General features: G+C 41.4%; 1 long non-coding RNA gene across 7 annotated transcripts in view; it reads right to left on the bottom strand.

Moving 5' to 3' along the window:
• Positions 1-10,233, bottom strand: part of LOC309636506 — a 147,857-nt gene that overhangs the window by 67,205 nt on the left and 70,419 nt on the right. The gene's annotated exons all lie outside the window — the stretch shown is intronic.

The following is a 10,233-nucleotide window of genomic DNA, read 5'->3' as shown; positions in this document are numbered from 1 at the left end:
ATGATCCCCCCGAGCATACGTGACCTAGAGTGATTCCTCAAGATGTCATTTCCCTTCTCGAGTAGTCCCAGGTCATGTGTTGTATTCAGGGCTGTCCTCGCATTCTCCTGACTCCCTGGGACATCACAGCTCAACATCTTTCTTTGTTCACTGTCCAGGGGACCTATCTAGCTTGTTCATTTCCTCCCTAAATCTTTTGACTCTCCAGAATATCCCTAACAAACACATTTACAGTTTGCAAAGTCTTTTCACATGTCATCATTTAATTCTCACAGATACTCTGTGAGGTGACAGAGATTCAGTCACTCATTCATTCAACAAGCACTGCTGGAGGGTTCAGCACCATGCCAGGCACTGGGGAGACTGGGGTGGCTGAGGCATACTGCCCACACAAGAGGAGCTCACAGACCCCTGGGGGAAATAGGCAGCACCACTCAGTATGCTAGCTGTCTGGGAGGAGGTGCCTCAGGACAGTGCATTCTAACTCAGGTGGACCAGGGAGGCTTCCTGAGGGAGAATATGGATCTCACTCCTGATTGGGGGGGAGCGGATAGGGGTTGGGCAGGAAAAGAAGGGGGCCAAAGGAATGCCAGGCAAGGGAGCAGGACCTTCAAGTTATAAAAGAGCAAGTCTGGCCCATTTGTGGCACTCTGAGTAGTTGAATGTAGTTTGAGAGAGAATGTAAAATGGGGTAGGTAAGGTGGGCAGGGAAGGAATCAAGAGAGGAACTCAGGGGCCAGATCACAAGGGACTATATTTCGGGACATGTTAAGGAGTTTGGATTTTTACCCTAAGGTGAATAAATAGGTAATCACTAAGGGTGTGAAGTAAAAGAGGCACATGATGAGATTTGCAGTTTAGAAAAAGTAATTGGGCAGTGGCCAGACTGAGGGTGAGGCAGGAGGATACTGACATGGTCTGGGAGAGATAGAAGCTGAGATTTCAACTCAGGGCAGTGGCAGTGGGGCTGGGGAGGAGGGATGGATTCAAGAGATATTTAAGGGTATGGGATAGGGAGGGTGGGAGGGAGACGCAAGAGGGAGGGGATATGGGGATATATACATATAGCTGATTCACTTTGTTATACAGCAGAAACTAACACAACATTGTAAAGCAATTATACGCCAATAAAGATGTTAAAAAAAGAGAGATTTAAGAGGACTATACAGGACTTGTGACTGGATGAATGTGGGAGGTCTGGGAGAAGCTAAGGCAAACATCCAGCTTTCTCTGGGGGCCTATCGGTGGGCGACATTGTCATTCACCTAAGTGTGACTAGGAGGGGGAGCGGTTCTGGAAGGAAAGGTGAGCAGATAGATTGATGCTAAACTCCAGGGGCCTGTGAATCCCAAATAGAGACGTTCAGGGAAGTTTGGATTCAGGCCTCATGAATTCAGAGGAGGGGGCTGGCTTGGAGATCTGGATTTGGGAGATATTGGCATATTAGCAGTAGCTGCTATAACAGAAGTATGTGAGGTCACCCAAGGGGTGGATGCAGAAGCCTGATGTCATTTTTTCGCCAGAGCTACTCCAGGTTTTGCTCAAAACCCACCAAGCCCCACCTTTAGCAGGAGCTAACATAAGTCTTTAAGTTAAAGGGTCCAGAGATTTTAAAAAAAGGAAGCTACAAAACAAACAAACAAAAAGAAAACAGATGGAACCAGCTGGGACCAAGATGACGACCAATCTGACCGCCAACAGACCCTGAGTCTTATTACACACTGATTTACTACATTAGCATATTAAATGACACACCTACCGGTGGCCAAGACCAGACATTAAGAAAAGAATAAAAGGGGGTGGCACCCTGCTTCCTGGGAAAAAGCCCTGTCCCTTCCCCGGTAGACTAATGCATATGCCTCCCCATCATGAGCCTCACTCCTCCTCCCTGTCTTTACTCTGTAAAATTAAATCCCTCTCACCACATGGGTGAGAAGTTGTTCTGTGAACTTAGGTCCCGCTTCTCCATTCTTTGGCCACTGAATGAAGTTTGTGCTGTGTTGGTCTCAGCTTAGGTCATTATTCGGCTGCTCGAACCCAAAAGGAAAAAGAAGCCTCCCTCACCGAGGCAGAGAGCCTTGGCCAGGCTAGGGCCTGAGTAGGGTCCATAAGACTTAATTTGGTAACAGTCTGACAAATGAGGAAACTGAGGTTGGCCCAAGATCTCTCAGTGGGTACATGGTATTGATGGGCCTGCAGCCAAGTCTTTTGACTCCAAGCCCAGCACACTTCCTGCCACTCCAAAGCCTCTGAGGGAGGCCTGGAAATGAGCACAGGCTGCACCTGGGGCCAGCAGGTTTTACTTCTGTGGTTTCCCTGCTTTATCAGTAGGAAGCAGCCCTAAGCAGCAGCCCCAGGTGGGAGAAGTCTTCGCGATGTTGCTCTCAGGAGACTGGGAAGCTAGTCCAAGTCCTCGTCCCATTAATACTCTTGTATATGGTAAGGCAGAAAATGCACACATTAGTCATCATGTTCACACTCTCATTTGATTCTTACATCTGCCCTACAGGGCCCCTCTCTGCCCTGTCTCCTTCCCTAGACTCTGCCCCATCAGGTCCTTTGCTTCTCCTTCCTTCTCCATCAAAATTTGCTTGTCTTAGATCCCATTCTATCTCTACCCTAGAATCTAGGTTCTCAGCTAGCCTATGTGATCAAGCCATCCCTGCTAAGATGGGTACTAATAGGTTAGTGAGATATCCATCCCCTGGTACTCGCTCCTTTTAACTAGAATTTCTGGAGACATGTAAGTAGCATTGTTAAAGGCAAGAATTTCAAGCAACTTGGCAGATTACTGAGGAAGGGACAGGAGCGTGAGCAGGAGAGGAAGCAGGGAGAAAGTTGGGAGCTAGATCACCATGGGTATATTTCATAGCACATTAAGGTATTTGGATTTGAGTTCATTCAACATGGCAAGGCAGGAGTCTGCTAGTCTACAAGCCCCTTTTTATCGTTACAGTTGACATTCTATTTCACCACTGAGCAAAATAATAGATGTGCCCTTGCCCTTGACTGTACACACACACACACACCCCACACCCCCCACACCACAAGCATCTCTCACCTTCTGGTCTGAAAAACAACAGAAGCAGAGACAGGGTAGATTTCAAATCAAGGCCACAAGTTCCAAATCTTCTTTCTGAAGTGCTGTGAGTGCTCTCATTGGTAGATCCAGTGCTGGGCCAGCCTAGAAACGCACTCAGAGCAATGAGTTGCACTAAGAGGTGAGTTGAAAAGAAATCCTCCAGGTGAGGGATTTTTTTTTTCCCGCTCTTGGCAAAATATAATTTGCTATTTTCAAGTCAACGAAAAGGGGAGGGAAAACACAACTGAAGGGTCTTTTAAAGGAAGTACAAACTTGGACAGACTAAGAACCACTTACAAAACAGCCTGTCCTGCTGTCCTGTTCCAGCCTTGCAAGACTCCAGCCACAGTGACTCCAGGGTCATAGAAAGAAGAAGCCCGCAGGGTGGGGATTTGGGGAGGAGTGGTGTCAGTACTTGGCTTGGAGCAGCGGCTTATGTCCAGAGTCTAAGATCCTACAGCAGGTCCCAGGGCATGCTGCCTGTCTGGGTAGCAATCAGCTGCCAGCTTCTCTGACATACCACCTACCAGGAGCCCTGGGCAGCAGGTGGCCGGGCAGCCCAGCCAGCCTCCCAGCTGCAGACAGGAAATGCCAGCGCACTGGGAATCAGGGGCAGCGGAGTTCACGAAATCACATGCTCTCCAGCTGGAATGGAATTGTAAGGTTTTCCCGTCCCACTCCCACCAGTCGGCATCTGAATTTCCTCCAAAACATTCCCATCAAGTGCGCCTTAAGCCAGAGCTTGACTAGCCCCCATGGTAGGACACTCATCTTTCAAGGAAGGCCACTTTATCTTTGGACAGTTCAGGCTGGAGTGGCAGTTTTGCTAACACTGAGTCTAAGCGCCTCCCTAACTTTAGCTAATGGGTGTGAGGTGATCCTCTGCAGTCACACAGAATATGTTCCTGCCTGTTCCAAGTGGCAGATGTTTGACTGTCTGAACACCTGGGTCTGCTACCATGCAGATCAGACCGGTAAAAACTAAAGAAATTTCAATAAAGTATAGACTTTAGTTAATAATATTTTTAAATTAATGGAACAAAAAGAAAAACGATGGGAAAAAAAACCACTGAAACCCAAAGCTGGTTCATTGAGAAGATCAATAAAATTGAAAAAACTCTAGCCAGACTGATAAGGATAAAAGAAGACACAAATTGTCAATATCACAAATGAGAGAGCAGTATAGCTACAGATTCTATAGATATTTTAAAAAATAAGAGCATATGAACATTATGCCAATAAATTCAACAACATATATGAAATAGACAAATACTTTGAAAGACACACACTACTAAATCTCACTCAAGAAAATATAGATAACTGCTATATCTAGTAAAGAAATAAAATTTATACTCAAAAATCTTGCCATAAAAAACAAAACAAAACAAAAACAAAAAAAAAACCCTTCAGGAAGAGATGGTTTTACTGGAAATTCTACCAAATATTTAAGGAAGAAATAATACCAATTCTACACAAACTCTTCCAGAAAATTAAAGAGGGAAATCTTCCCAACTCATTCTATTAGGCCACCACTACTTTGATCTAAAAACTAAAGAGATTTTAAAAGAAAACTATAGATCAATAACCCTCATAGTCATAGATGCAAAAATTAGTAACAAGTATTTAACAAGTCAAAACCTAGAATATATTGGAAAAAAATCTACTATGACCAAATGGAGTTTACCTCAGGAATGCAGGATGGTTTACTATTTGAACACTAATTAGTGTAATTCTTCATATTAACAGACTCCAAAAGAAAAACTATGATCAACTCAATAACTTCTCAGTAATAAGATAAACGATGTCTGAGGATCTAATGTATAACATGGTGACTATAGTTGATAACACTGTACTGTATAACTGAAATTTGCTTAGAACTTAAATGTTCTCACCAACGCCAACAACAAAAAAAAGATAAATTATAAAAAGATAAATATGTGAGGTGATGGATGTGTTAATTAGCTTAATGCAGGAATCCTTTCACAATGTATACGTATAGCAAATCATTACAATGTACACTTTAAATAGCTTACAGTTTTATTTGTCGACTTTACCTCAATAAAACTGAAACAAAAAGGATAAAAAGAAACAACAGAGTGAATGGTTAAACAAACTATGGTGTATCCATAGGGTAGAATACTACTTAGTAATGAAACAGAATGAACTATTGATATACTCAGCTTGTATAAATCTCCAAGAAACTATACTGTGTGAAAAAAAGCCAATCTCAAAGATTATATACTGTGTGATTCCATACATATGACATTCTTGAAATGAGAAAACTATAGAAATGAAGAACAAATTAGTGGTTGCCAGGGATCAGAGTTGAGTTGTGAGGCAGGAGGTAGGTGTGGCTATAAAAGGGCAACAGAGAGATCCTTACGGTGACGGAATGGTGATGGAATGATTCTATATCTTGACTGTATTGAGGTCAACATCCTGACTGTCATATTGTACTACAGATGTTACCATTGGGAGAAACTGGACAAAGGATACACTGGGTTTCTCTGTATTGCTTCTTACAACTGCAGGTGAACCTACAACTATCTCAAAATGAAAAGTTTGATTAAGAAACAAAACATTTAAAAATCTGTTTATGCACAATGAAGAATTAGGTATTAAAATGAAAATCAATATTATTTATAATAACATTAAAAATGTTAAACACTTTGAGATAGATCTGACAAAAGCTGGGTAAGGCACACAAAGAAAACTATAAAACACTGCTTATAAAAATTAAAGAAGATCTAAATAAAGAGAGATAAACTGTGTTCATAGATTGGAAGACTCAATGTTGTTAATTCATTAATCTTCCTCAAATTTATCTATAGATTCAATGCAGTCCTAATCCAAATCTCAGCAGGCACTTTTTAGAAAATCACAGACTGATTTAAAAATCCATGTGGAAATGTGATTGTCCTTATATTAGTTTGCTAGGGCTGCCATAATAAATACCACAGACTAGGTGGCTTAAATAAGAGAAATTTATTTTTTCACAGTTCTGGAGGCAGGGTTGTTTTTTCTGGGGTCTCTCTCCTTGGCTTGTAGAAGATGATCATCTTCTCCCTATGTGTTCACAGGGTCTTCCCTCTATTTATACCTGTGTTCTTCTCTTCTTATAAGGACATCAGTCATAGTGGATTAGGGCCAACCCATATGACCTCATTTTACCTTAATCACTTCTTTAAAGGCCCGACTTCCAAATACACTCATATTCTGAGATACTTGGGGTTAGGATTTCGACATATGAATTTTGTTGGGGACACAATCCTCTAAACACTCAGCCCGTGACAGACCTAAATAAACTAAAACAGCTCAACTCTGAAGAAGAAAATCAAAGTTGGAGAACTTACACTACCTGACTTTAAGACATTACAAAGCTGCAGTATCCAAGACAGTGTGGTACTGGTGTAAAGATAGACAACTCGATCAATGGAGCAGTACAGAAAGTTCAGAAATAGACTCACATGTAATGGTCAGTTGATTTTCAACGAAAATGTAACATAGAGACAATTCATGGAGAAAAGATAGTCTTTTCTACAAATGGTGCCAGAACAAATTAGTTATACATACACACAAAAAAAACTGAACTTCAATACATAACTTTTACAACTAACCAAAATTAACTTAAAGCGGATCATAAGCCTAAATGTAAAACCTGAAACTGTAAAACTTCTAGAAAAAAAATTAGGGGAGAAAAACTTTGTGACCTTTGGTTGGGCAGAAGTTTCTTATAACATCAAAAGTGTGATCCATGAAACAAAAAACAAATAATCAAAACTTAAAACTTAGAACTCTTAAAAGACAAAATTAGGAGCTCTTCAAAAGACACTGTTAAGAAAATAAAAAGATAAGCCACAGGCTGGAAGAAAATATTTGCCAATCACATATCTGATAAAGGACTTGTATCTACACTATATAAGGAATTCTCAAAACTCAATTAAAGGAAGACAACACAATTTTTAAAAATCAGCAAAAGATTTTAACAGGAACTTCACCAAAAAAAAAACCACAACAACACAGATGACAAACATATGAAAAGACATTCAACATAATTAGTCATTAGGGAAATGCAAAGTAAAACCACAATGAGATATCACTATAAACCTACTAGCATGTTTACGGTTAAAAGGACTGATCAAATGTTGGCAAGAATGTAGAAGAGCTAGAACTCTCATATACTGCTGGTGAAATGTAAAATGGTACAACCACTTTGGAAACTAGTTTGGAAGTTTCTTATAAAGTTAAATGTATAACTACCACATTCTCCAGTCATTCTCTTCCTAGATGTTTACCCAAGATAAATGAAAGTATATGCCCAATAAGAGACTTGTGCACAAACATACACAGCAGTTTTATTTGTAATAGCCAAAACCTGGGAACAATCCGAATCCATCAGCAGGCGAATGCATAAACATATTGTGATATATCCACACAACTAAGTACTACTCAGCAATAAAAAGGAATGAACTATTGATAAAAGCAACAGCATGATGAATCTCAAAATCATTATAAAAAGAAAGTAAAAGAAGCTAGACAAGAAAGAGCTGGAATTTGTATTAAATTCTTGGAAATACAACTAATCTATAGTAACTGAGAGCAGATTGGTCGTTTCCTGGGGACAGAGAAGCAAGAAGGGCAGGGGAGGAGGGAGAGGTGACAAAGAGGCATGAAGAAAATTTGGGGCACGATGGATACGTTCATTGTCTTGATTTTGGTGGTAGTTTCACAGGCATATACATATGTTAAAACTTGTCAAATTGTATACTGTAAATATATATAGTTTATTGTATGCCAATTATATATTTTTAAAAAACCTTTTGAAAAATATACACATTCCCAAGACCCAGAATCAGAATCTTCAGGGGTGAGACACAGGAATCTAATATACGACATGGATTTGAAACCACTGAGATTGGATACAATAGGAGGTAAGCAAACAGAATCGAAGCAAATAGGAGGGACTAGAGCGTAATGAGATGTGATGGTACGGGCCTTGAAATTCTTTCTAAAAAGTTTTATGGTGACTTGCAACACAAATACGTATGATTTCTGAGAAGGGAAGTGACATAATCAAAACAAAGCTGCCATAAACTTGAAGTTTGAAGGAGGTTCGGAAGTGATGGTTCCTGCGTGTTCACAGAACAGTGATGACTGGTTGACCCCTTGTGAGTTTCAAGAATGCCAAGGCTGGTCAATGTTTTCTTTGCCACCTTAATAGATAATTTATTTGCATCATATGATTCTATAACTCTGAATGGTGACTTTTCTAAATAATTTTATGTTAGATGTTCTTTATGTTGGTTAATATATTCCTGGTCTCTGCATTTCAAATATTCTGCCACATACGCAGAGAAGATTTGAGGTTTTATCCTGTCATGATTTTTAAAGAGATGTTAGGAGGTGACTGTCTAGCCCGTGACCCCTTCCCTGAGAACTGTCACCCTGTCCACAGCAATGCACACTTTTCAGCAGCTAGGCTTGTGCTGTAGGACTTTGTTCATCAGGCTGGGCCAGAGACCACAGGCAGTTGGAACTGGGATAGAAAGACAAGATCTGACTGTCTCTGACCCCCTGCACTGAGCACAGACCATTCCGGTGCTATGGGGTGGCTGAAACAGTCAAGGTCAGCCTGCAGAGACAAAAGGCAGCTGATAGAGAGAGAGGCAGAAGCAGGGAACAAAGCAGGGCTCTCAGGACTCAGTAAGTCTCAGTCACTTTCTGTCTTGGGTGACCCGAGATGCCCCCATAACCTACCAACACACCCTTTTTTCTGGCAAAGCTGTTTTAAGTGGCATTCTGTTACCAGCCACCTCTAGAGATTTGTCCTTGATAGTTCTACAACCCAAACCCACTTATTCCTGCTACATTCAGTATGCTTATTTTAAATTAACAAAGGAATTTAGCACAGCTATTTCCAGTGGTGAATCCATGTCCATTGCTTTGTACAACAGTGATGCTGACTTTTCTGGGTTAGGAGGAAAACAACTGACCAAGGAGGGACTGAGCTGGGTTTTTAGTAAGGGGGATGGAAGGAGGCATATCTCCCCATCTCCAGGCAGTGACGCAAAGATTGGAGCTCACAGTAAAACGTCTCCTGCTGTTGGGTCCCCACTTGAAAATTCTTTCTTACCTCTCCTCCACATTCTTCAGACCTTAACTTGACCCATTTTCTGAAGAGATCAGGGAACAGTTGTCATTGGTCTCTTTCACACTCTCATTAAGGTGCTGGTCAACCTTCTTTCTGAGCTAAACAACCCCATTTCCCTCCTCTTCACCACCTGTCATCCAGATTGTTATCCAATTCCCTCTTCCATTCCCAGTTGTTCCCACCCTGCCCAATTCCCACACTGGAGTTGGAGGTAGATAAATGTAGATAAATCTTCTCTTTCCACCTCCCAAGTGTTTCCTTAGTCTCTTTTCTTCCCTCCCTTCCATTCTCTCTGGCACTTCCAAAGTTCAGGGCCTCAACAACTCTGACCTGCATTTTGTAGCTAATACCTCTGCTCTCTCCTGTCTTCCTGCATCCTGCATAGAACTGCCGACAGACTCCCTCCTTGACCAATTCCTTTTTCTAAGACCTAGCCATGATCATACCGCTCTTTTTCTTGACTGCCTTCCCTTCCTCCTTGCATATGAAAGAAAGCACAAACTCTGTAGTCTCACATCCAGTCCACATCTTCCACTAGCTGGCCCAACTGATCTCCCATGAAACTGCCTTTGGGCTTCCTATGGTCCAATAAAGCATGCCGATTGCCTGACATGATGCCCTGAACCTGTATACATTTTACAGCTTCCTCACGCCCTCTGCCCAAACTTCTTTCCCTTTCTCAGCTTTTCAAAGTCTTACTTATTCTATTTTTTCTTCCAAAGCCTAACTCAATGTGCCTTCCTTTGCGATTCTCCCCAGTCAGAAGGTATTACTCTGTGTTTAACAGTCACACGGTTTATACTTCTGTTTATAGTTTAGAAAACTCTTTAAGATTCAACTTGTAGTCCTTGAATATGGACCTGTCCTCCCTGCTAGAAAGCAATCTCTTTGTGGACAAAGCTGGACCCTACCCCTTCCAGTAAACTCTAGGCCCCTAAGTCAACGCAGGGTATGCAGTGTGTGATCTGTGAAGGAATATTAGTCGATCAAGTTTGCAAAA

This window comes from Balaenoptera physalus (assembly GCF_965194825.1).
Source record: "Balaenoptera physalus genome assembly, chromosome: 1".
Taxonomy (NCBI): domain Eukaryota; kingdom Metazoa; phylum Chordata; class Mammalia; order Artiodactyla; family Balaenopteridae; genus Balaenoptera; species Balaenoptera physalus.
The sequence above is the reverse complement of the archived record's forward strand: the minus strand, read 5'-3'. Positions and strand labels throughout refer to the sequence as shown.